This window comes from Castor canadensis, chromosome 5 (genome assembly GCF_047511655.1).
Source record: "Castor canadensis chromosome 5, mCasCan1.hap1v2, whole genome shotgun sequence".
NCBI classification, from domain to species: Eukaryota; Metazoa; Chordata; class Mammalia; order Rodentia; family Castoridae; genus Castor; species Castor canadensis.
In genome coordinates, this window is record NC_133390.1 from 180,893,423 (window position 1) to 180,917,139 (window position 23,717).

At 55.3% G+C, this 23,717-nt stretch overlaps 1 long non-coding RNA gene across 1 annotated transcript; it reads left to right on the top strand.

Moving 5' to 3' along the window:
* Positions 1 to 6,532: 6,532 nt before the first annotated feature.
* On the top strand, positions 6,533 to 22,710 carry LOC141423441 (uncharacterized). The gene is made up of 2 exons (XR_012448334.1): positions 6,533 to 6,690; positions 14,038 to 22,710. It is a non-coding gene; the product is annotated as an uncharacterized lncRNA (long non-coding RNA).
* Positions 22,711 to 23,717: the final 1,007 nt, after the last annotated feature.

Genomic DNA, 23,717 nt, shown 5'->3' on the forward strand with positions numbered 1-23,717 from the left:
CAAGAAGAGAGGTGGGTCTTTCACCCTGGAGCTGCCGGGTCTCCCCAGGGCACCCCGAGGCACGGGCTGGTGTGGCCTCACAGGCTGCTGCCCACTGCAGAGGAGGCGCCTCTGTATGGGTTGGGCTAAAAATAGCAGGGGGATGGCAGGGCAGGGACAGCCGGTGGGAGGCCTGTCAGGGAGGGGGCTGGGAGGGGACCAGGCAGCTGCCTGGTCCCAGGACCGCCATAGTGCTGGGTCTCCCATCCTGTTCGCTGTGCCGGCCAGCCATGGCCCAGCTGACGGGCTATTTTTTCCCCTGCTTGACTAAATATGGTCAGGGAGCACAGCCCAAGGGGGGCCACTTGGCCGGGCCGCGTGTTTGGGATGCTTGGCTGGGTATATAAGAACTGCCAAGGTGAGGCCGCTCCTGATCCGAGGGCCCCACACCGCCAGCCTCAGGTCAGGCCCTCCCCTCCCCCCGGCCTGGCTGCACAGGCTGTGTGCGAGCACGCACACCCGGGGCCTTCCCTTTTGTTCCGCCCTGACCTCTACCTTGTACTCTGGGGGTGCAGGAGCTTCCTGTAGCCATGGCCTGAGCGCAAGGTGTGCGGCAGCTCTGCTCCTTAACTCTGCATCAGTGCCTTCTCTCTCTCTCTCTCTTTCTCTCCCCCCCCACTCTCTCTCTCTCCTTCTCCCTCCTCTCTCAAGATCTCCCTGCTGAAGTCTGTGCTGCTGCAGGAGGGCTGGGGGAAGGGCAGGGGTGCGGAGCGGGGTGCCTGGTGTCTTCTTTCTCTCTGCCCCCCCCCAAGTGCGGACGCTTCGGGAGCTCAGCCCGCCCCCACCCCTGCATTCGCGATTGGCTCTGGGAAGAGGTGGCTGGTGCTTGCTTGCTGCTGCTGCTGCTGCTGCAGCATCTCCCGGGGAGCCGCGACCCTGCGCCCGTCACCGCTGCTGCCTCGGCGGTCACCAGCCCAGCCCAGGGCGCCCGGGCTCCCTGGTGAGTCTCCCTTAGTCGGGACTGTGGCCGCCCACCCGCCGGGACGGCCCTTGCAAACTTACCGGGTGCAGTGGGGGTGTGCCCGCCCGGCGAGGTGGGTGCCGTGGGTGCCGGAGCCGCGTGGCTCAAGAGGGGGGTGCCTGGAGTTTTCTCTTGGCTCTGGCATCATCCACATTTGGAAAACTGCAGAGCCAGCAGCCGGCAGGGCCGGGAGGGCGCGTCCAACTGGGATGCAGGAACTTTGACATGCGGCTTTTTGCAAGAAAGCAGCCGCCCAGGATGCTTGTGGTGGACGGGGTGGATGGGGGTCGCCGTTCTGGGCCAGGGGCGGGGGTGGGGTGGGGGCGGGTGGGGGGTCGGGGGGAGGGTATGGTTTGCCAGTATAGTGCAACAAAGCCCCCAGCCGGCTGTCAAGAATGGGGCTGAACTTACCTTGGAACGCGGAGAGGCTGTGAGGGTAGGGGATCCCTGAGCAGTGCCGGCAAGGCCACCCCCTCCCCACTGGGGCTCTGAATTTCTAAGGCTCTCCCAGCCCATCAGGGTCAGGAGGCACCTGTGCCAGGAGTGGGGTGCACACGTGGCTGAGCTAGAGGCTGGGGAGCAGCCTTGATCTGGGTTTGTGCATGTCCCCGTGAGGGAGCGTGACTTCCACCCGGGGCTGGAGCTGGGTGTGAGTCAGTGTTCATAGCTGAGCCCTGGACAAGGCTGGCCTGGCCACCAGCCCTGCTTGCCGTGAGGTCTGCTTGGAGATGACTGGTATCACTTTTTCCTCAAGATGGGGAACTTTTTGAGAAGTGACTGAGATTCATTTGCAAAGGGTCCACAGCTCCTGAGGATGCTAGTTGGGTCTGGACTAAATCTCCCATCCTTCAGGTTCTCCTAACTTTCTGCTTGACCCCCAGACTCCATCCACAGGAACACCTGGAGCCAGACAGAGCACCTGGAGATCTGGGCTGCCTTCTCCCGTTCTCAGTGAGACTGGGAGGGGCTCAGAGGAGCTGGGAGCTGGGGCTGCTCTCTTGGCTGCCCTGTTTAATCTTTGGCTGTATGGAAGTGAAAAATAGCAGCAACCATATGGGAAGGGGCGCCGGCTCTTTCCTGCATGGGGTGGGGGTGCCTCTCAGCGTCCTAACCTCCTGTCCATGTAGAACTCCAGCCCAGCCCTACCTGGCTGAAGCTGCTATAGCCAAGGGACCTGGGATATGTGCTTGGTTCCTCTCTAGTATCTGTAGAGACATGGCCCTGCCTGGTCATAGAAGAGTCCAGACACCCTCTAGGTTGTTCCCTTGCAAGGATGGGGGCAGCTGGGTCATGCCAGACGTCATCTTGCTGACCAAGGAGAACTGGACGTCCTCTTGGGCCCTGGGGCTGCCCTCTGGCTCTGTACCAGGGCCAAGATCCAACAAGACCCTCCCACTCAGCAGACCCTCTGTTTTGGTGCCAGCAGGCCAGATCTCCCTGAGGCATCTCCCTCAGTAGGCACCTGCAGTTACACCTGCTCCAGGGTCCCAGCGCCTCACCTGCTGGGCTCACCTTGGGTGATGGTGAGCCTCCAAAACTGTGGTTTCCCCTCCTTATCCTCCAAGCTAGGGTGGCCTCCCTTCCCACTGCTGGGACATAATTGCGAGGTCCCATCTTTCTGTTTCTCTGTGTTTTTGACTCCCTTCCTTCTGCTGCACACTGCAAGTAGAAGTTGATAGGGAAGAAGGCAGCCTTCACTTCTCTCCCAGAGAGATCTCAAAACACACTAGGAAAAATCAGACAAAATGAAGCATTCTGAAGTACTTAGTTTGCACCTGCTAAGTTTACTTAAACCCTCTGTAATGGGCTTATGTCATTAGAAGCTGGTGTGCACCAGGAAATTTAGGATCAGGAAAGTAGCCCCTGCATTTGGCTATGAACTGGTATAGATTAGGGGCTGGTGGAGGCTGGGCATAAGCTATAAAGGGTCTAGGAGGGACCTGCCCTAGGGTGCTAAGGCTGTGACACTGACCTCTGAGTGCTAGTGTGAGCTGCCCACACACCATCATCTCAGGTGGCCACACTGCATGCACAGATAGAAACTGAGGAACCAAGAAGGGATAGAGGGTGCAGAAGAGAGAGGGAGGGAGAGAGCCAAAGGAGGAGGTGCCAGAGCAGAAACACTCCCTCGCCGGCTGGGTATCTGCTCTGTGGCCAGTCCAGGGTGCTGAGGGAGCTGGCCATGAGTGGGCCTGTCTCAGAAGCCCCCAGTCACTTTCTGGGGCTGTGGAGTCCACAGTTGACCATATTTCTCACATCTTCAAGAAAGAGGTACTGGGCCCTCCTCTCAGGGCTTCTCTTCTTGGAAGACAGAATTTACCAGGGCTGTGCCTGGGAAGACATCAGCTGCCCAGGTAAGCTACCTGGTTCATTTCTGGGGGGCTCCTAGGACCACCTCCCATGTCTAGAGACCTTTGTCCTCAGGGAGCAAGGACATGTTCAGCTCCCAGGAGAAGGAGTGGCTGGTCCTTGGCATGGATGCTGGTCCCAACAACCATGGGTGGAGCTGCTCCTGAGGTTCCATATCCTCACCCTCTCTTCTGCCCTTGGCAGGGACAAGGGGGCCCAGAGGGGAGGCGAGGGAGACAGTGAGGCTCCTGTGCTGCCTCTGAGAGTTTGGGCTGCGAACGACACTTGCATTCTCTAGGTAAGGATGGGAGGTCTTGTCTTGTGTTGGTGATACAAAACTAAGCCACTGCTGGGGAAGTGACTGGATTCTGGAGACTTTCTGATACGCACTTCTGCTTTTCTTCTTGGCCAGGTGTGAGTGTGTAAGGGAGAGACAGAGGCAGGAGGGCACGGAGTCAGAAGGGATGAGCAGACATGAGCCACGAGGGCTGGCCTGACAGGGGGGACTCTACCATGTGGTGTCAGGTGGGAGTTCTGCCGCCTTCTCTGTGCGCAGTGGGGCAGCTTGCCCTGAGCTGCTTTCCAGAATATCTGCTCACTGTACGACCTGCTTGGGATACATACTTCTTTATATGCCCATGTGGACCTGCTAAACTATGGAATGTAAAGAAGTATGTATTTCAGGCCAGGAACTCTCTCGCCAGGCTGAGGGGCAGTCCGTGCCCATGGGGGGCTGCCTGAGGTAGGGGACTGACAGAGCGGCTATGGCCAGCCAAGGCCTGGCAAGGCTGCCTGAGAGGGACGGGGCCATGTCTCTGCCGGCATTGTTCTGCCACTTCGCCTGTGTCAGCAGGTGGAAGCGCTCATCAGACATTAAATATTCAGCGTGCTGACTGCGGCAGAGGGAGGAGGCCCTCTGGCAGGCCTGGGGTCCTGTGTGGGGCCAGTGGGGGCTGGGGGCATGGGGGCCTTGGCCTGGGAACAGGCACCCAGAGCCACTGCTGCTCACTGCCACCCTGAAAGAGGCTGTGTGGTGGTGGTGGTGGGGCGGGGGCAGGGGACTGCTCATACCCACAGGAAAAGCAGAAAGTCCTACACGGTCATATGGTGAGAGGATGGGAGAGACTTGGGCAGCCATGTGGCTGAGGCCTTTGAGTGAGGGGTGCCTTTTGGCTGCCCCCTGGCTCCTAGTGGCTACACAACAAGGCAGAGGAGACAAGGTAGGGAACACCCCACACAGAGACACTGCCAACCCTGGTGTCAGGCTGCCTACAGTCCAAGTCCCCACTCTGTCCACGGTACCTTAGCCCCTGTGGTGACTAACATGAAGAGAGTAAAGGGGCCGAAGCTGGCTAGCCCTGAGCCCAGCAATCTGCCCCGCGGGCCTGGGGAAGTTTGATTTTGCCAAGTCTCTGGCTTGTTCTGACCCTGATTGCACAAGCCAAAGCCCAAGAGTCACTTTGCCCTCCGTTTTCACTAAATCCACCCTGAAAGCACTTTTGGCGGTGAAAGTTGGCAAGGTTCCTGTAGAGAGCTTGGCGTGTGACCCACGACCCAAGCCCCTGCCCGTTGGGGGCTGAGTCCTGTCTACTTTGCTGCCAGCTGTCTTAGGCAGGAAAAAAGGCTGGGTCCCAGGAGATGAGGGTCTTTGGAACCCTTTCCCCTGGGTCAAGTGCAGGGCAGAGGACTCTGAGGGCAGCCAGCAGGCCTAGGCTGCCATGTCTGGCTTTGTTTCTGGGTTCTAGGCTATCCGCCGCTCGGCTGCACCCAGTGGCCCCACACAGAGTACATCCTCCACAGGCCTGGGGCTCTTTCCCCGTGTGTGTCAGCTTTGTTTTCCAGCTGTCCCTAGTGTGGCTGTGGACTGCGTGAAGCAGGTGCCACACCCATGCTGCACCCCAACCTTTGGCAGGAATGTGATGAGGGGGAAGCTGGCCAGGCACCCTGTCAGCTGTATGAACTGGTCTGGGGGCAGCCAGGTCACCTGAGCAGCTGAGGCCAGCCCAAGGACAAAGGGACTAGGGGCAGATCTGAGTTCATGAGCAGCTCCCACTCAGGGAGTCTCGAGTTTGAGTGTGACTGAAGGGCTAGGGGTAGCATTTGAGAGTCCCTTCCCAGTTTTCTAGTATTCCTTCCGGACGCTGCATTCTCTTCCCACTTCAGGCTCCATTGTGAGGGTGTGGCAGTGGGAGGGTAGCACCTCCCTTTGGCTAATAGCCCCAAAGAGATCAGGGCCCAGCACCCCAGAAGGTCATCTCTGCTCTACTCACTTCCAGCTCCGGCCACAGGGAGGGAAGTAGCCGGGTGTGTGGCCACCGAGGCCGCCAGCAGCCACGGCCACACCGCTGTCTTCCGCTAGATGCGCCTTCGTGCATTAAAGCTTTATTGCAGGATGCGGTGTTTAAATAAAAGCATTAGTGTTTTGGAATTAGGTTTGACTGAGCAGTAAAACTGGAGGGCTCACAGGGAGCGAGCCGTGCCTCCTTGGTTATAAATCACCCCCAGTCTCTTGATCTGCTGAATTAAAAATGACCACCTTCCAGATGCCTGAGACCCTCTCTCTGAGGTGTGTCCCCATGAGCTGCTTACTTGGTGACACTCGGGACCTGTGGGTCGAAGTGTCCAGTGCATGAGCCAGCATGGCACGTGAGCACTGGAACTGTCTTCCGTGGGGTCTTTGGGCCTTTGTGTGGGAAGGAGAGGCAAGGCGGGCTGGACAGGGGCATAGACTTGCTGACTTTTCTGGGACAGTCACCATCCCAGTCATGCTACCAAGGACTGGGTACTCTAGGAGAGAAAGGAGCCTGGATGTGGCTGGTGGGGACTGATGGGAATGCCCTACTCCCTTGGGTCTCACCTGCCAGTTTGGGGACCCAGGAGGATGCACAGTTGTGAGGAGCAGCTCATGCTCCATCTTCTGAGCTTGCTGAAGTAGGGTTGCATGCATGGTCTCCTCGGCATCCACAGCATTCTGGAAACATTTACCCCATAGTATTTGAACAGTGGGTCTGGGTCCTGTTGGGGGAAGCAGTAGCTCCAAGAGTCATGGTGCTCCTAGGTTCAGGGAACTGAGTTAGCTAAAAATTTCTATTCTGTGGCTAACGAATCAGCCACACTCCAAAAGAAATTTCCACACGTGAGCGAGACCAGCTCTGAGCGAGTTGTGGAGCTTACAGAGTGGGAGAGGCAGTCTGCAGGATGGGCAGCACCGCTGTGCGTGCATGTGTGCCTGAGATGAATTATCTTTTGTTTTTATAGCCAGGTGCCCAAGGAAATTGTGGCACCCCTTCTGCAGAGGAGGAAGCAAGTGACTCCAGCTTAATGAATAGTGAGTGTCTCAGGTGAGCGAGCATTTCAGAACGGGTGTGAGCCTGGTGAAGCAGTCACGGGATGCCTTAGCAATGTCATTTAGAATTGTTGACCTCTTGTGAAAAATGTTGCACTGAAGAATAAGCCACTATTAAGCGTGATTAGATTTACCGCAGGAAGGGTATTTTAGCTGCTGTGGCCTGAGTCAATCAAAGTGAACATTGCTTGAATTGCACATTTCCCCCCTAAATATCGTCATTTAAACATGAGAGGGGGGCTAAGTAATCTTCAGGATCAGGGTATGGTGAGGAAGATGCCAGTTGGGGCCGGGCAGTGCAGTTGCAATTGCTAGCTACTACCTTAGCGTAAAGGGTAACCAGCCGTCTGAGAGGCTTTGTGCTGACTCAGCCCACCGTGCACGTCTGATTGCGGAGGGCCTAGCTCTCTCAGCACCACTCCCCGCCATGGATGTCGATGGCAGGGCAGAGCAGGGCTCTCGCCTCCAGAGGATCACACCTGGGGTGGGCAGGGGGGTGGTGGTGGCTGCAAACCGGTGGGTAAGCTGTGGGGTGCCGGAACACATGGCTTTTTGAGGGATCCCAGTCTCACCCACTGTCCTTGATTGGCCAGCAGCCTCTGCCTGGTGTCCTGGGTGCATCACACCAGAGAAAAGGTGGACATGGCTTTCAGGAAGGGAATGGGCAACATCAACATCCCAAATGCTCCACTGTCTGCTTCTTCCTGGGCCCAGGACCTGGCTGAACAGAGCCTGGGGCTTGGAGGGCCCTCCAGGGAGGAAAGTGTTGTTAGCATTCCCGGGTCAAGGCCAACTGTGACCCTGGGAAGGCCGGTGCCACCAAGCAAGCAGGAGGGGCAGCGGCTGCAGCGGCAGGAACAGTGCAGGCTGCTGCAGAGCGGCTGCCAGTGCTGCAGTGAAGCCGCAGCCAAGGCGCATGCAGGGCTGCGTCTCAAGGGCAGGGCTGAGATGCCACCTCCAGCAGCTCCTCAGATCCCGAGAGTCAGGGCGAACTTCTGGCAAAGCAGCCTCCGCAAAGGCTGCAAAGTCGGGTCCTCACCCCCAGGCTTTCAGAGGCACAGCTGAGGCTCCGGGCCAGGTTTCCTTCCTCCTGGGTGGGACATCCTGACTGTGTGTGACTGGGTGACAGTGAGGGACAAAGGCTATGGGCACATGTGCCTTCAGGCCTCCTACATCCAGCTGGGAAGGCAGCAAAGGAGAAGAGGTCCCTTCATGGGAGCATTGGGTGCAGAGGTCACAGGCTGTTCCCCAGTCAGGAGGGTCCACACAGGTGGCTGAGAGTCCAGGGTCCCCTCCCCTGGGGCCAAACCACTGGCTTGGGGCAGGAGCAGTGCCTCCTCATTGGGGCTGGGCAGACGTGTGTGCATACACGTGTGGAACGCAGTATTTTTAAATTTAGGGAGGGGTGACGGCAGCTGTCCTGGAGCCTGTCATGGGGGCTCCATGGGGACTTTGTGAGGCTGAAGGACACCCAAGACAGATGTGCTGCCTGGGCTCTGTCCCCCTGGCAGGCTCATGTGCCCTTGGTTATGCCCAGATATGGCCACAGGACTGGGTGCATCTCCCCAGCGATCCACACACCATAGCTGGTATAAATAGTCCAAGTTCTCAGCTGTCCTGTTGGAAAGGCTGCACTCGGGTGACTTGGGGCCATGGAAGCCTAGGAGAGCCCCTTGAACCCCGCCCACCACCTAAGTGTCCTTGACCCCCTGCTGTGGTGGCTGTAGCCTGGGTGTGACTTTGAGCCCTGGGTTCCACTTCTCCCCTCTTGACACATTTCCAGGGCGTCAAGTCCAGGTGGGAACTAGTGGCTTCCTGTTGTCCCTTCTTGAGGGCTCAGCAGGGCCTTTGCTCATGGAGGGAGTGCAGAGGGGAAGAAACCTCAGCTCTAGGAGCAGGGCAGGAACTGCCTGGCCCTGCCAGTCCTGCAGCAGGAGGAGGCTGCAGAAAGGGTCCCCTGCCTCCTGCATCCCCTTCCACACTTCCTCATCTTCCCCTGGCTGCTCCTCCTGCACCAGATACAGAAGACACCTTGCTGGGTCCCTTCCATGGTAGCTTGCTGTCTCTTACCTTTAGCTCGAGAAGTGAATCCTTCAATGGGGGAACTTCATGCACCTTGAGAGGCCTGGGGAACAGATGTCCGTAAGTGAGGGTCACGAGTACTCTCCACATTGGGTACCACTCCTGTGCCTGGAGACAGATAGTGTTTCATCTAGTCCAGTGATGTCTTGGCATACTAGAGACCTCACCAAGCCAGATGGAGAGGGAAACTGTGTGGCAGAAGTTAGATGTACAGTCTGTGTGCCGCCTGGGCCTTCCATGGTGTTCAGAGGCCCGCAGGGCTGCCCAGAACCCTCCATTCCTTTATTTGATGACATCCCTGAGCTCTGAGTTATGGCTGCAGGGTCCATTTTTGCAGGTAGATGGGGTGCGGTGGACATGGGGGACCAGTTGGCTAAAGCGCCTGCCTGTCCCATCCATGGCAGGGGCTCTGAGGTCCCCTGGCTGCCAGTGACTTTTTCTTGCCTCAGGACACATCAGCTTTTCATGGCTCCAGAGCTACTTCTCTCTCTCTTGACCTCAGGAGTGTATGATCTGGTTCTTGGCCACAAAGTTTTCTTTTTTCAAATGAAACCAGTGCTTCCCTGGCCTATCTTTGAGATAATAAGACACAAAAATCTGTCTTTCCATTTTTGCCAAGAACAGCAAAACAATCGTGTGTCCTTCCTCACCCCTGCTTGGTGGGTCTATCTGAGGCGAAATGCATCTCCAGGAACGGCCTCATCAATTTACCACACTCCTTTGCTGACAAGTTTATTAAAAACCCCGCAACTCTGTATTAAACTTTTGTCAGTGTTGAGAAAAAATACGTTTGTTGAACAGACAGAAAAGTTATAGATTTGGGCTGAATGGGTCTTGTTGCATTTGTCTGAGTCAGTGCTACTGATAATAAGAAACGGGGGATGCCTTTTAATTGTGGGTCTTTCTGGAGACTTCCCTGTGGGATTTGGCACCTCCAAATGGAACCCCCAGAAGTCTCCTGTGGAGCATCCCCAACCCGGGCCACTAACACCCCTGGGCTAACCGTAATTCTTTGCTATTAATTTTAATAATTAACCAAAATCTGGAATTAAAAATTAATTTATGGTGAATCTGAGTGCTAATAGACAATGTTGCTGTTGGAGAAGTATTGATGCTTGAATTTTAAAAGCTCCATAGTGAGAAAACACAAAAGCATTCAGAGAGGAGTTGGTTCGGAGCGCCACCCGCTGGGCCCAACCAGTGGGTCAGTGAATGGAGCTGGGACAGGGGACTCTGTCTCGGGTCCCCGGATCTCTGTGATGACTTTGGCTGAGGTGCAGCTCTGCCTGGCTCTGCAGCCTCTGAGGACAGCATCAGGCTGCTGGTGTGACCAGTGCTGGTTGTCCTTGAGCACAAACTGTTTGGTGTCACATCTTCATGAAGGATGCTGGCCATTGCGTCCACTGTGCTGGGGCAAGTGGTACTGTCCTCTGGAGGTGACTGTGTGGTTTCTGCCCAAAGTTGTGACTGTTGCTAATATCTCAGGTGGAGGCTGTGGGCGCAGGATGGAGGAGCGCTCCATCACTGCTTCTGGAGGGGCAAATGGGTAGGGGTCCTTCACTGTGCTGTGACACCCATAGAGGGACAGCAATTTCAAGCTACATGGGGCTGGTACTCAAACAAATGGTCGCCAAACCCATGTGCCCACTGCTCCCCAGGTGAAGAAACTGAGTCTCAGAGAGGCTAAGGAAGCCCCCAGCAGCCTCCAGCTTGGAGGAGTGTGTGACTACAGAGCTAGAGTCCCCTGCCTCTGCTGCAAAGGTCTGACCTGGGGACAGCTCGTGCAGGGATGTCCCTGGCGAGAGTAAGCTGAATGGACAGCTTACCCAGTGCTTCTGAATTCTGGGCTGCCAGGATGCCTCCCTGCAGTGTCCATCAGGGGTCTCAGATCATCACCACCAAATGCCAGGGGGTTTCTGGGTCAGGCGGCAGCCGCTTCCCTGGCCTGGAGCCCACCTGCTCCCCCCAGAGTCATCGTCATCTCATCAGGCTTTGCAGGGTGAGGCTGGCCCGGGAGCCCGAGCCTCCTATGGTGGGTGTGTCCTGGGAACCGCTCGCTGCTCAGTCTCTTCTCCATTGCTTTTTGCTCCAATTATAACTAATTGGACACATACCGCATTTTCACGGCGTCTAATTTTCCATCGATTTTAACAAGGCTGCTGGTGTTTTTGGCCATGAATGTCCGGGTCTGGTATCGGCTGCTGGTTGAAAATGCTGAGTGTACTTCCCGGAGTGATGACTCTATCAGCAGATGTTTTAAAACCTATTTAACTGTTTGGTCCATAAAATGTACAAGCAGTAGTAGCTATGGCCTCGCTCTCTTTGGCACCGCAGTGAAGAGAGAGATTTTCCAATGAAACCACGCCCTGGGGTCTAGTGACAGCTGTGCTATCCTGGCAATGCTTGGGCTGTCTTTCTGCCAGGTCTGGCATTGAGGTCTGGGGTGCTGGATGGCAGTGTAGAGCTACCCCTGCCCTTGCTTGGTGAGCTTGCCTTGTCGTGGGCATGGTGACAGGCATTACTCAGGGCTGGCCCTGAGCGGGGCTGGGCAGTCACTCTCTGCTGCAGGGAGCCTCTGGTGTCCTAGAACTCAGAGGTCTGGAGCCTGCAGGGGTGGCCACTATGGTGAGAGGTCAGGTGAGGCTTAGCAGGTAACAGACATGCCTGGGAGAAGCGGGGGACAGGCAGCCTAGGGCTACATGGTCATTTGGGGGAAGCAAGTGCCCAGGCTTGAGAGTAAGGGGGAGGTCCTCCTAGGAGGGGTGGGCTCCATGAGGCCCTGGCCTGTAAGCTGTGGGCCCTTGAGCAGTTGTGTGTGTGGGGGGTGACTGTGTGATGTTAGTATTTGACCTTTCTTCAGAAGGAAAAGAAAAAAATACTAAGAGGAAGTCGGGGACCTTCCTGCACAGCTCTTGTGGTGGGTGAGACCCCAAGATGCAACAGCCCTTGCCATATCCAGTGGAAACACCCATCAAGGTGACTGTCACCCTCCCCGCAGGGGTCTGAGTCATATGGGCTAAGGGTGCAACTCTTATGAGCTCAACCATGGACCACTCATTCAGCAGAGCATGACTAGAGCCATCCCTGGACAGGCTCTGTAGGGCAGACAGAGCAGAGCTGGCCCAGGTGACTAGCTCAAGGGGGACATGGGCCTGGGGCAGGATGCAACCCTAGCCTCAGTGTCCGTCCTCATAACTGGGTGAGATGGATGGCATTTAGCAATGGCCATGGTGTGTAGAGCCATGCCAGGTGCAGAGAGCTCAGTGCTGCTCACAGCTAGCCACAATGACAGGGACACAGTGAGCCTTACTCTTGTTCAAGGCCAGGTGTAGCCCCACCATGTGGGTTTGCAGCCAGCCAGTCCAGTGACCCTGACATCTGGGGATGAAGTGACTGGCTTACTGGCAGAGGCTGGGTCCCCTCCACCAATGGGACAGAATGATGACTTGGGACCCACGGCCCTGAGCTCTGTAACTTTGCTTTTCTTCTCACATGGCTTTGAGCAGGGTCCTGATGGGGACAGAATGTCCTCAGAAACACAGGCCCATCTGTGGAATGTTGGGATGGCCCCAGCAGGACAGTAGGTTTGGTTTGAAAGCAAAGATCTGATCATTTAAGAGAAATTCCTCCAGATTCAGTGACATTGGAACAGAAATCAGAGCCTTCAGATGGGACAGAGAGGAGTGACCAAAGCTAGAGACCCTGTCCTTTGGTAAGGCAAAGCTGCCCTCAAGCTAGTGTTGGGTGTGCGAGTGTTGCCCTATGGAGGGATTTGGACCTGACATGCCTGAGGGGAACTGTATGCTTGAGAGGTGGGGATTGGGAGACCCTTCCTTGGTCTCTCCAATGCCATGGGAGCCAAGGCATGGGCTAATTCCTTTGCTTGTCAAATCTTCCACTCCGTTAGGAATATTGACAGGGGTGATAGGTGGATCAATGTAGACCTGTGGTGAGGTCTGAAGCTGTCTTCATTAGAGGCCAGGAGGGCCAGCTGTCTGTCTCTGTCGAGGGCTCAAGGCTGAAGGTTGGAGCTAGGCCCTGAGCCTGGGGTAGGAGGACTTCAGGCAGGTGGCCCTGTGACTGGAGCAGAACTTTCTGGAGGGGGCTGTACAGTAGGGATGCTCAGGGAAGGCAGTTGTGGACCCTGGTTGGAGCAGGCGTGGTAGAGGCTGAGGTCAAGGGTATCATCCAGCCAAACTGATCATGGAGAGCCTAGGGTAGGCAAGATGCTTTTCAGTCTGAGCATCCATCTTTCACACTGGGAGGGGGACAGAGGACCACAGAGCAGAAGACAGGGCAGCCTCTGCCATCCCATGGGGGTAAAGGCACATGTGGCCACCTGTACTCCCAGAGGGCTGTCTGCACACACAGGACTTGTGTCCCCTGAGCTGCTGAAACTGTCTCCCTCATGTCACTGCTCCTGATGAATGGGTGTCACAGGAAAACCAATTTTCTAAAAAGGAGTTTGTTTTCTTTAAGTCACTGAGGGAACCTGTGGGGCAAGAGGCTACAAGCTGGGCATGGGCCCTGGGCCCAGCAGGATCAGCTGGGTTGGCCTGATGTCCTGTTGTACCTCTCATACCACATCGAACAGGCTTTACTGGAATATTACAGCTTCTGCCCACCAAAGCCATACACAGCACCAGAGTCCCCCTCCCATGCCTCCCCCACATGCAAGCCTAGGTGGCTGCCTGGTCACAGGGCCCAGGGCTGCCTGTGACAGCCTGCCTTGCCTCAGATTGCTGAGGTCTCATCTGGAAGAGGCAGGCAGGGGAATAAGGAACAAAGCCTGTAGGGTCCCTGACTCCCCACGTGAGCCTGTGGGTCAGGGACCCAGTAATCTTGGCTATTCCTCAGGTTGGAGGCTAATGACCAGACAGGGCACTTGGTGAAGCCAGGGGTGCAAATGAATGAGTAATAAGCAAGAGGCAGAAGTGGGGAGCAGCCCGGTGACACCGTCCACCCTCATCACCTTGAGGGTTCCAGCGGGGGAAGAGGATCTGAGGGTGTGAGCGTGTGTCTCTGTGTGTCTGAGCCTGTGTGCATCCCCATGGAGCGTCAGGGCCCTCAGCCTGGGTGGGTTCGTGGGGGCAAGGTGGCAGAGGGCCTGGGCCCAGCTGTGTAGTTTGTCTTCTGCCTGGTGGAGCCGCCTTCTTCGTGGACATTGCTCTTCCCCGTGCATTGGGAGCCAAATGCTTTGCTGAAGCTGGTAAAATGGAACCAAATCAACTGTTCAATGGATTTGGTCCCCTTCAACCAGCTGTAGCTGTGCATTGATCGCACCACTTGGCCCGGTCCAGCTGGAGGACACGCAGCCACGGCAAGCTGAGGACACGTGACCGCAGTGAGGACCCCAGCGGAGGCCATGGGGAGGGCCCAACAGGCCTGTGGTCAGCTCCAAGTAAGCGAAGTCCCAAGTGTTGCCTGGGCCCCCGAATGGCCTTGGTCTGGAATCCAGGGCTCCTCCTCTGACCCCATGGAAGTGGGTGGCTGAGGAACTGGACGCCCCCCTCCCCTGCTGTGAGGGTGGCAGCAGAGCTCAGCTGACCCCACCCAGGTCACTTGCCAGGTTACTGTGAAAATAAACACTCAATTTTTTCACTCCAAAGCTTTGCTTGAAAAGCAAGTACTACAGCCAGGGCAGGTGGAGCCAGGGCCCAAGAAGCCTTGCCTGACTTCTCCCTAAAACAACCTTGAGGCTAAGGGCACTGTCCCAGGCCCTCTAAGGAACAATCATTCGTGTGGCCTAATGACCTGAGGGACAGTGCAGGAACACAGTGGGTGTCTATCATCACCAGGGGAGGCCTGGGCCAGTGGCCAGTGGAGGGTACTGAGGCTGCTGGGGAGAACCCCATGAGGTGACACTGGACAGTACCCCTGGCCATGGCATTGTGGCTTGGAGGCACTCTCGCCACTTGGGTGGAGCAGAGCTACCCACATGGTGGAAAGTCACACCACCAGTGGATGAGTCTCAAATTAGCTAAGGTGTCAGAGGCCAGGCACTGCAGCACTGAGCAACACTGGAACCTGCTGAGCCCCTTCCTGGCCAGTGGTCACTGGGCACTTGGGGTATCTGGTGGTCTTCAGGCAATGTGTCTGCCAGGGCTGACCCCCAGCTTCTATCCAGGGGTACAGAGCCAGGGTGCCTGTGCTCAAGAACCACAGCTGTCAGACTCAGGGCAAGGGAGGGGCAGAAGAAGGGAGCCAAATGGACAGCTCAGAAGGAGGGACCCAGGAAAAGGTCCCTCCAGGCCAGCCCCGGGCCATGGTCAGCACTCAGCTTTACTGTCCCAGTCTCTGTGGTATTTCTAACTTCCCAGAGCAGCTCCATCCTGATTCCATCAGGGCGTTCCCATCCCTCTTCACACGTAACTGTGTCCCCAGTGCACGTGACAAGCCAAGAGGCTGGAGGACGCAGGGCACAGTCCAGCCTGGTGTGAGGAAGGCAGCCCCTCTTTCTCTAGCAGACATGGCTGAGGTTCAGGGCTAGGCTTTGCTTCTGACAGGCCCAGTGGCTCCGAAAGGCTCTTTGTGCCTCTTTGAGGGGAGAGAAGGACAGGTGACCTTTATGGGGGTGAAGCCAGGCCTCTGGGACCTCTTGGGGGCTCCCGGTAGCTGAGTCCTTTACAGCTTGTAGTGGTGTGGACCACCTTCAGGATGGCCTGCCCTACCCAACCCCGAGCAGTAAGCAGTGCTGTCCTCCCCTGAGGTCTGTTGGACTCTGTCCAAAGGTGGGGCCCAGTCCTGCCCCAAGAGGAGGTGGGAAAATCTTCACCCCTCAAACTGAGGATATGTTGGGGGGAGGTGAGGGCAAGGTCAGCCCGGCCCTACTCCACCTCCATTACTACCCAAAGGGTGGGGAGTGGAGAGTTCTCCACGCCCTGTCAAATGCTGCACCTGGGTGAGGACTGAGTCACACCCACCACTGTGGATACTGGGCCACACTTACTACCATGGGCACTGGGTCACCCCCACCATCATGGGCACTGGGTCATACCACTCACCATGAGCCCACGAGCACTGAGTCACCCCCACTATCAGGGTACATCCACCACCATGAGAACTGAGCCCTTCCCACACCCCATGAGGACTGGTTTACACCTGCCCACCATGAGCGCTTGGCCGCTCCCACAACCATGGGCGCTGTCACCATGAGGTCTGGGCCACACCCGCTCACCGTCAGATAGGAGCCCTGACCTTCACAAGCCATCTGAAAAGGCTGTTTGGTCAGCTTTCCATTGACTGGATGAAGCTCAGTTACCATTCAAAGGGTGTTGCCAGCAAGATGCAGACTAGGAATGCTGGGGACAGGGGCTGGTGGTCCTTGTCTGGGCCTAGCACCCACTTGAAAAGCTCTGACATGGATGGGTTTCTGAAATATGAGCTGGGGTTCAAGCCAGGACATCACAGGGCCTGAACATAACACTCACCCACTGGACCCACCCTGGCTCGGGGGCCTGTGGTGAGAGTCCTGTCAGACCTGACTAGTCCCAGTGGGGCCTCACAGGTCACATTCCTCACCCATGTCGCCCTGCTCTGGCCTGCACTGGGAGACCAGACAGAATTAAATGAACAAGAACTTGAGACAGACCTGCTTTGTTCCTAGCGAGTGGCTGGTGACCAGCCAGCTTGGGGGCTGGCAGACATCACAATAAAAGGCAGTACTTCAGGTCCTGGGGTGTCTGGCACATCAAGCAGTCACAGGCTGTGAGTAACAAATTGGGCTGGGTCCAGGATTCTGGTAAAACTTTCTTTATGGACACTGGAATTTGAATTCTATATAATTTTTGAGGGTCACAACCATCAAAAATGTGAAAACCATTCTTAGCTCCCAGTCAGTATAAATGTAGATAGCAGTTGGCATCCGGTCCTTGGGCTGCAGTTGCCACCTCAGGGCTAGTGAAGTGGATAAGTACAGAGATTTACGCTTGCTCTCAGGAGCTGCTCAGTAGACATTTGGTGAGTGGGCAGGTGGAGGAAAGTTCCAGGGAAGCCCTTAGCTACTTGTGACACATCCCCAGCTTTCATAGTGGTGGGATTAGCAGGAGGCAAGGCCCACCTGCCATATGAGGAAAATGAGGTGGAAGCTAGCTGCCTACTGTTGGCAGAACAGAGCCTGAAGTTAGACCAGGAGCTGCCCTGGCCAGACATGGTCTGCACATGCGTGGTCTTTGACCTTGGCTGGGATCTGGGTCCTGTCAGCTGGAGCCTAGAGGGTTAGGACGGGGCCATCTCCTCTCCCCCACCGCCCCTGCAGCCTCTATGACTTTGGGCTGAACATGGCTTCCACTCCTCCTCTGGTTTCACAGTGCCCTGGTTACAGTTTCAGGGGCAGTGCACACATGTGAATCCACTCAGCAGCTGGCCTGCCCATGCTGGACACACCAGCTTAATTTAACATCCATGTTCGGAGAGCCGAGGAGCCCTTCAGGGTCACACAGCCAGCCTGGCTGAGCTTGGACTGGATTGAATGTAGGGCACCTATCCCAAGGCCTGCCTTTTCTACATGAAAGGAGAGCCACACCTGGAGGACCCAGCTTGGGACACTGGGGTGGCTGCTGTTCTTAGTGCTTTGCTGAGCACTTAGCTGTGTGGGACCCTGGAGCTTCTCTCCTTAGACGCTCAGGAAACAGGCAGAAAGGAGGCCCCAGGCTGGGGAGGAGCTTTGTGGTCTCCAAAGCTCCAAGGATCCTCTTTTCGTCTCCCTTGAAAGGGGATGAGAAGGTGACCTTGACAGCGTGGTAGACTCCAGGAGAGGAGTGCTGCGGGGGCAGGGGTCACACCAGATGTAGAGGAAGACTCCCTGGAACTGTCCCTGGTCTGGCTGCGGTCCTGGGTCAGCCTGAGAAAACTCCAGCTGCTCATTAGAAATGCAAGTTCCAAGCCCTGAATCCACCTTGAGCGAGGCTCTGTGGGGCAGGACCTGGGAACCTGAATGTTTCCCATGGGCACCAGTAAGTCTCATGACTTCAGGACACTGACTGGGTCCTCCTTGAGCCTGCCGGGCCTCTGCCTGTAGGAGGTAATATCAGGGCCCAGCCTGCCCTTTGCACCTTCTCTTCCCCTGCCTCTCTGAACTGTCACCTTCACTGTCATTAATCTTTCTTCTCTGGGCTCCTACAGCCTCAGCTGCCCCTATTGATGTAAGTGGGTTCTTGTTGGATTTTCCGGTTCTCCCAAGCTTGGGTCAGTGCTGGGTGGTGTTAACACCATTCCCAAATATCAAGAGACAGAGTCACCCAGACAAGTCTATGTGGGCCCCCCTGGGCCCTCCAGGAATTTCTCCCCCAATCTCCTGTGGGCCTGTGTAAAAGCCTCCTCTGCAAAGCCATGCGTGGGCCCTACCTGTGTTGTAAGACTGCTCATTTTGTCCTGCAGTGCTGGGGTTTGTGTGGCACCACCACACCATGTGTGATGAATCTGAGCAACGGATTCCTTTGCTAAATCCCTTGAATGTCAACTGACTAGTTCTAAGACTTGCCTGGGGATCCCATGGTCTAACTGAAAGCATTCTGATTTCTGTGAGCTCCACCCAGTATCTCCCTGCCCCTGCAGGGACAGCGTGTTCTCCACTCAGATCCTGACCATCTCTGGCCCCAGTGTTCTGTCCTTCCCCGGGCCCCGCTGATACCGATGGGCCTCCTCAGTCTCCTGGGTGGTAAGGTCACTAGTCAGAGTGTCCCCTTCCAGCTCCTCCCCATCATGCCTGGTCAGGGACTGTCCTCAAGGCACATTTGTGGAGGAAGCCAGAGATCAAGTGCAGAGGAGGAGCTCTGACAGGCTGCACAGTTGGGCTCCAGGCAGAACTGGGCCGCTTCCCAAGCCTTTGGGAGAACCTTTGATCCCAGAGCTCTGAGCGCTGTTGAAGGAGAATGAAAAATGACCACATGGAATCAAGAGCTTCAAACTCCAGCTTCCTCTCATAGCCCAAGGAGAACAAGGTCTCACCTCCCAGAGCCTCTGTCTGGACAGCCTGGGCCTTGAGTTGCAGGAAGAGAGCCTCTGGGTCCCCGTTTCTTCCCTCTGGTGTCCACTGTCCCAGCTGTGTGCTCTGCAGTGGACAGGCCTGGGCTTTAGGACAGGAATTCTGGTCCCATTTCTTGCCTGGTGTATTTCTTTCTTGCAAGTTTGCCTTAAGGTGTCTGTTCTGTTACTCACATTGGAGTCAAGAGAAGGCAAATGTTATATGCAAGTATGGAAATAGTACAATGAAAGCTCTTTGTAAATTAATATACACTAATAAACAACAGAGAAAGAAAATAAAATAAAATAAGAAAAGGCAAATGCTCACCTGAAAGAAATTCCGTCTCCCTAACACATCTTCCACTCACCAGCCTGTGGTGCTGTGTTTGAGGATGACAGCAGAGGGAAAGTTCCTAATGAGGTGGAGTGAGACGCCTGTCCTGTTGTTCAAGGGGAAGATTCTAGGGACACTGGCTCAGCCAAATGAAGATGCTCATTCTGCATTTTAAACCTCGTTTGTCATCCTTCGCTCCTCCCAGTGTGTTCTGGGGGAAACTCCTCTACTATTGGGGACTTTAAAACGACAATGAAAGTCACAAGCTGGCCACATCCCTGTGTGCTTCTCTTTGCTTGCTCATCTAGCCCCCCCCGTGCCTGTAGCTGGGAAAGTGCACACACTTGTGCAACGTATGCACAGGGATGTACCTGCACATTTTCACACATCGGCCCATGTACAATGCACATGTGCACAAGTACAGGTATGCCCTACAGGCAAGGCTCACATGTGCACACGAGTGCAATATGCATATGTATAAGTGCACACACAGATATAAGCACTCATATCCTCACTCAAGGCACATACAAACACACACGCACCTCCCTGCTCATTCTCACATGTACACACAATCACACCCGTGTGCATGCCCACACTCCGTACCCACGTATACACACGGGACCACATGCATAATGCACACTCATACGAGTGCACAGATCACACGCTCTCGTGTGCAGGTACACACACACGAACACAGGTGCACCTGTGCACACACCCTTCCCCTCCACACAGTGTGGCAGATCTACCACCCCTCAGTAGGATTAGGGGCAACAGAAGGACCTGATGGCAGATGTCATCACTGGGTGGGCTGGTGCAGGTAAAGAGGTCAGGGCAAGGGACAGAGGGGGAGACGGCTAAGTGAACTGGAGGCAAGACTGGAATGAGGCAGTCAAATTGGGCTTTCTAGGTGAGTCCTGTGTTCCCCAAAGGCCCAGACCTCCTCCCCTGGCCCCTACATTCCCTTGCTGGCCAATGCCACTCTCCACCCCCTGCCCTACCACAGCATTGGGGCTTCACCACGGTGCCCATGGCCCCTGGGCCACTGAGGCCTGTCTTGAGAAGGGTATGAAAGAGCAGATGTGGCAGGAGCACACTTGTTACAAAGAGAGGTCGACCTCCTCCCTCCTTGGGCCGTAAGAAAACGATCAGCTGGACTTGAGCTTGGGGTTGTTAGAGCATATGGAGTCACACTTTGGAGGTGGGCGTTGGGTGCTGACCTGTGAGCCTATCCAGAGACCCACGATGAGGAGGGCCTGGAGCATCTGAGCAAAGAGCCAGCATGGGGGGGCTACACAGGGAAGAAGAGCCCCGGGGCTGCAGAGCCCCCTGGGCAGGGTCTCAGGTCTCCCCTGGCACAGATAGGGCATGGAGGGGGTCTATGGGAAGGTGGAACCTTGAGGAGGCTGGGTCTTATGGGATGGCAGGGTCTCCTTAAGCTGAAGAAGACCTTCCTGGGCCTAAGCAGGAAGCACCTCCCTTTGTCCTGTAAAGTCAACTTGCTTGACTGTGATGTCCATGGACAGTGTGCAGACCATGTTGGGAGAACCCCAGGACCACTGAGTGGGGAGTTGAAGGACATTCATCGTATTGACTGACCTCTGCTGAGCATCTGCTCCAAGCCACAATGTACCAAGAGCTGGGGGTGTGGGGACAAGCCAGACCCAGACCTGCCTCATCCATTCCTTCCTACATTCATTCGTTTGTTCATTCAACAAACCAGCACTCACCCTGTGCCAGCCTGTCTCTAAGTCCATTTGATGTTTTGTCCCTTTCTTGGAGCACACAGGGAGGCAGATCTGTCATTATCCTCTCCACTCTACAGCTGGGGAGACTGAGTCACAGGACTTAGTGACACAGGTTACTCTGTTAGTGACAGGTGGAGGCTGCATCCCATTCAGATTGGGAGGATGCTGAACGGCCTTAGAACCTCTGTCCTTTGTGTCTCCATTTGTTGAGCACTGAGTGTTTACAGGTGTGGGGCTCAGTGCTAGGGCACAGGATGGACAGGACAGAGACTGTGTGTCATGAATGTTTATAAAAATGTTTTTGTTTAAGACAAAACACAGATAGAGAATAACCCACAAAACAAACACATGGCTTAGTCAGTTCCTCTGAGGCAAACAGCCTGACACCCACCAGGGCACTCAGCCTCTTCCCTAGAACACTCCACGGTCGGCACCCTCAGCCCAGAGCTGACCCTGTCATATCCATTATAAGAACCGATGCTTATGTTTCTTCCTTAAATACTATGATTAACTTTGCCTCTGTTTTTAAAACTTGATTTAAAAAAAAAACCTTTAAATCTGCACCCCTCCCCCCTGCTTCCTTTCCCAACCACGTAAGTTAGGATCCTTCATCTGCAGTGTTCCCCACAGTGGACACTGCTGCACCCTGGTGGGAGGGGCAGCGGGTGCCTCTGTCTGTGCTGCCTGCAAGTTCCAGCTGGACCAGAGACACCTGGCAGGCTCATCCACAGGGAGGCCGAGGCGCTGCCGCGCCCCTCCACCAGGGGGCGCAGGGTCTACTCATCCTCATCTGTGATGCTCTGTGCCTGGAGCCAGGGCTTCATCAGGTCAGGGTCGTCCTGTGTCCACAAGCTCTTCTTTGCTTATCAGCTGGGATTTTTTTATGGGGGCTCTGCCCTCAGCTCCGACCTTTCCCAGAGCTACAATTCAGAGAGAGAGGACAGAGGCTTGGATCTGGTCCCTGGTCGCTGCTCTCCAGGGAAGTGAATTGGTTTCCTGAGACCCTCCGATTGGTTTCATTCAGTATCACAATGGGATCAGGCTCTTTTCCAGCTGGAACAGGGAGGCACTGAATGAAGAGAACCCAGCTCCGGCTGAGACAGAAACTAGAAGAAAACGAAAGGAATTCGCAGAGCTGAAGGAAGAGTGCCAAAAGATGGGTGGCAAGGCCAGGGGGACTCTTGCTCCTGAGCGTGGCCACACAGAGCACAGGCCAAGGTACAGATGGCCAGGAATGTAGGACAGTAAAACTCCTGTACGCCTGTAGAACCAAGTTGCTCTTTGAGGTGTCCGTGCCGGAAGCCTGGCCTTCGTCAGATTGCCAGATTGCTGGGAACTGTGGAGCCAGCACACATTGCAACCCAAACCTGAAGTCAGTCAGTGAGCTGGCCTACAAGCTTGTGGCACAATCGTGCAGAAGCAAATTGCCTTTGCAAATGAGTCTCTGGTTGCCCCATCTCTCAGTGAACGTGACACTGTCTGCAAGGACGGTCCGATTCGCGAGCTATGCTGTTGGAAAACACTTCAAAGAAGCAAATGACAACCTGCTCCCTTCAAGTTCTCTGCTCTGTGAGGTGGAGTAAAGGAAAAGGTGAGCCGATGGAAGAGGATGGAGATAATAAAGACCTCATCTTTATTAGAAAGCTAATAAGCCGCCGTGCTTGTTTTTGGAGACTTTCAGACTGAGGAGGAAAGTACCATTGTGGATGAACGGGCTTTAGCATATTTGACAGGTTTCAGTTTTGGTAATATAATTTCCAGAGCTCACATTGTTCCGTCCTTGGCAAGTGGCTATCTCAAATTGGCACTTGAGTCTTTTTCCCCCCCTTTAAAAGTCAACTTTGTGTTGTGTGATTTATGTAAAATAAAATACACAAATTTTAACTGTGAAGTTTGCTGAGTTTCAACATGTATATTACCACAGAAGCACCGTCACATCCAGGGTCTGGGAACTCCATCAGCAAAAAACCTTCCCTTACACAACTTCGCAGCCAGTGGCCGCCCCCACCCAGGGTCAGCAGCCGCCGCCCTTTTGTCTGTCGTGACCACAGCTATGAATGAGACTGCTGTGCTGACTTCTTCCCCACAGGGCGATTGCTGAGTCTCCCCACGCTCTTGAGCTGCTATCCTTTACTCTTTCCCATCGTCGAGGAGTATTTCATGATGTGGACACTGGCCACTATCGATGGACATTCACGGTCACCAGGGGCTGCCTCTCAGGAGGCACAACCTTGGCTTTCACCTTTAGATGCTGGCTCAGAGACCAGTTGAGAGGGCTGTGCTGGCACCGTCCGCCCTCACTCATGCATCCAGACTGTGCTGCATCGCGCAGCTACACACCTGGTGCCGAAGAGGAATTAACTTGCTCATGAGGCCAAGGGGTCCAAACACACTGGATCTAGACCTCAAACTACAATCACAGAAACCTGCTTTCTGTCTGCCTCAGTGCCACTTTTCTCTGTGTGAGCTTCATTCTGGGGCAGGAGCTCCCCGGGTGGAAGCCTAGGTGGCTCTGGGCAGCTCTAGGCTCATGTATCCAACCAGGACATCAGCGAGGAGAGAGAGAGAGAGGGAGCAAGGGAGGGGGGGGGAGAGAGAGAAGAAGAAGAGGAGGAGAGGAGTGGAAGAGAGAGAGACAGAGAAAGAGAGAGAGAGAGAGATTTTTATTTCAAGAAATTCAGCAAAGAGCTGGGTGTCAGTAGCTCACGCCTATAATCCTATCTACTTGGGAGACAGGCAGAGATCAGGAGGATCATAGACTGAAGCCAGCCCCAGGCCAACAGTTTGGAAGACCCTATCTCAAAGATATCCAATACAAAAAAGGGCTGGTGGAGTGGCTCAAGTGGCAGAGTGCCTGCCTAGCAATTGTGAAGCCCTGAGTTCAAACCCCAGTACAGT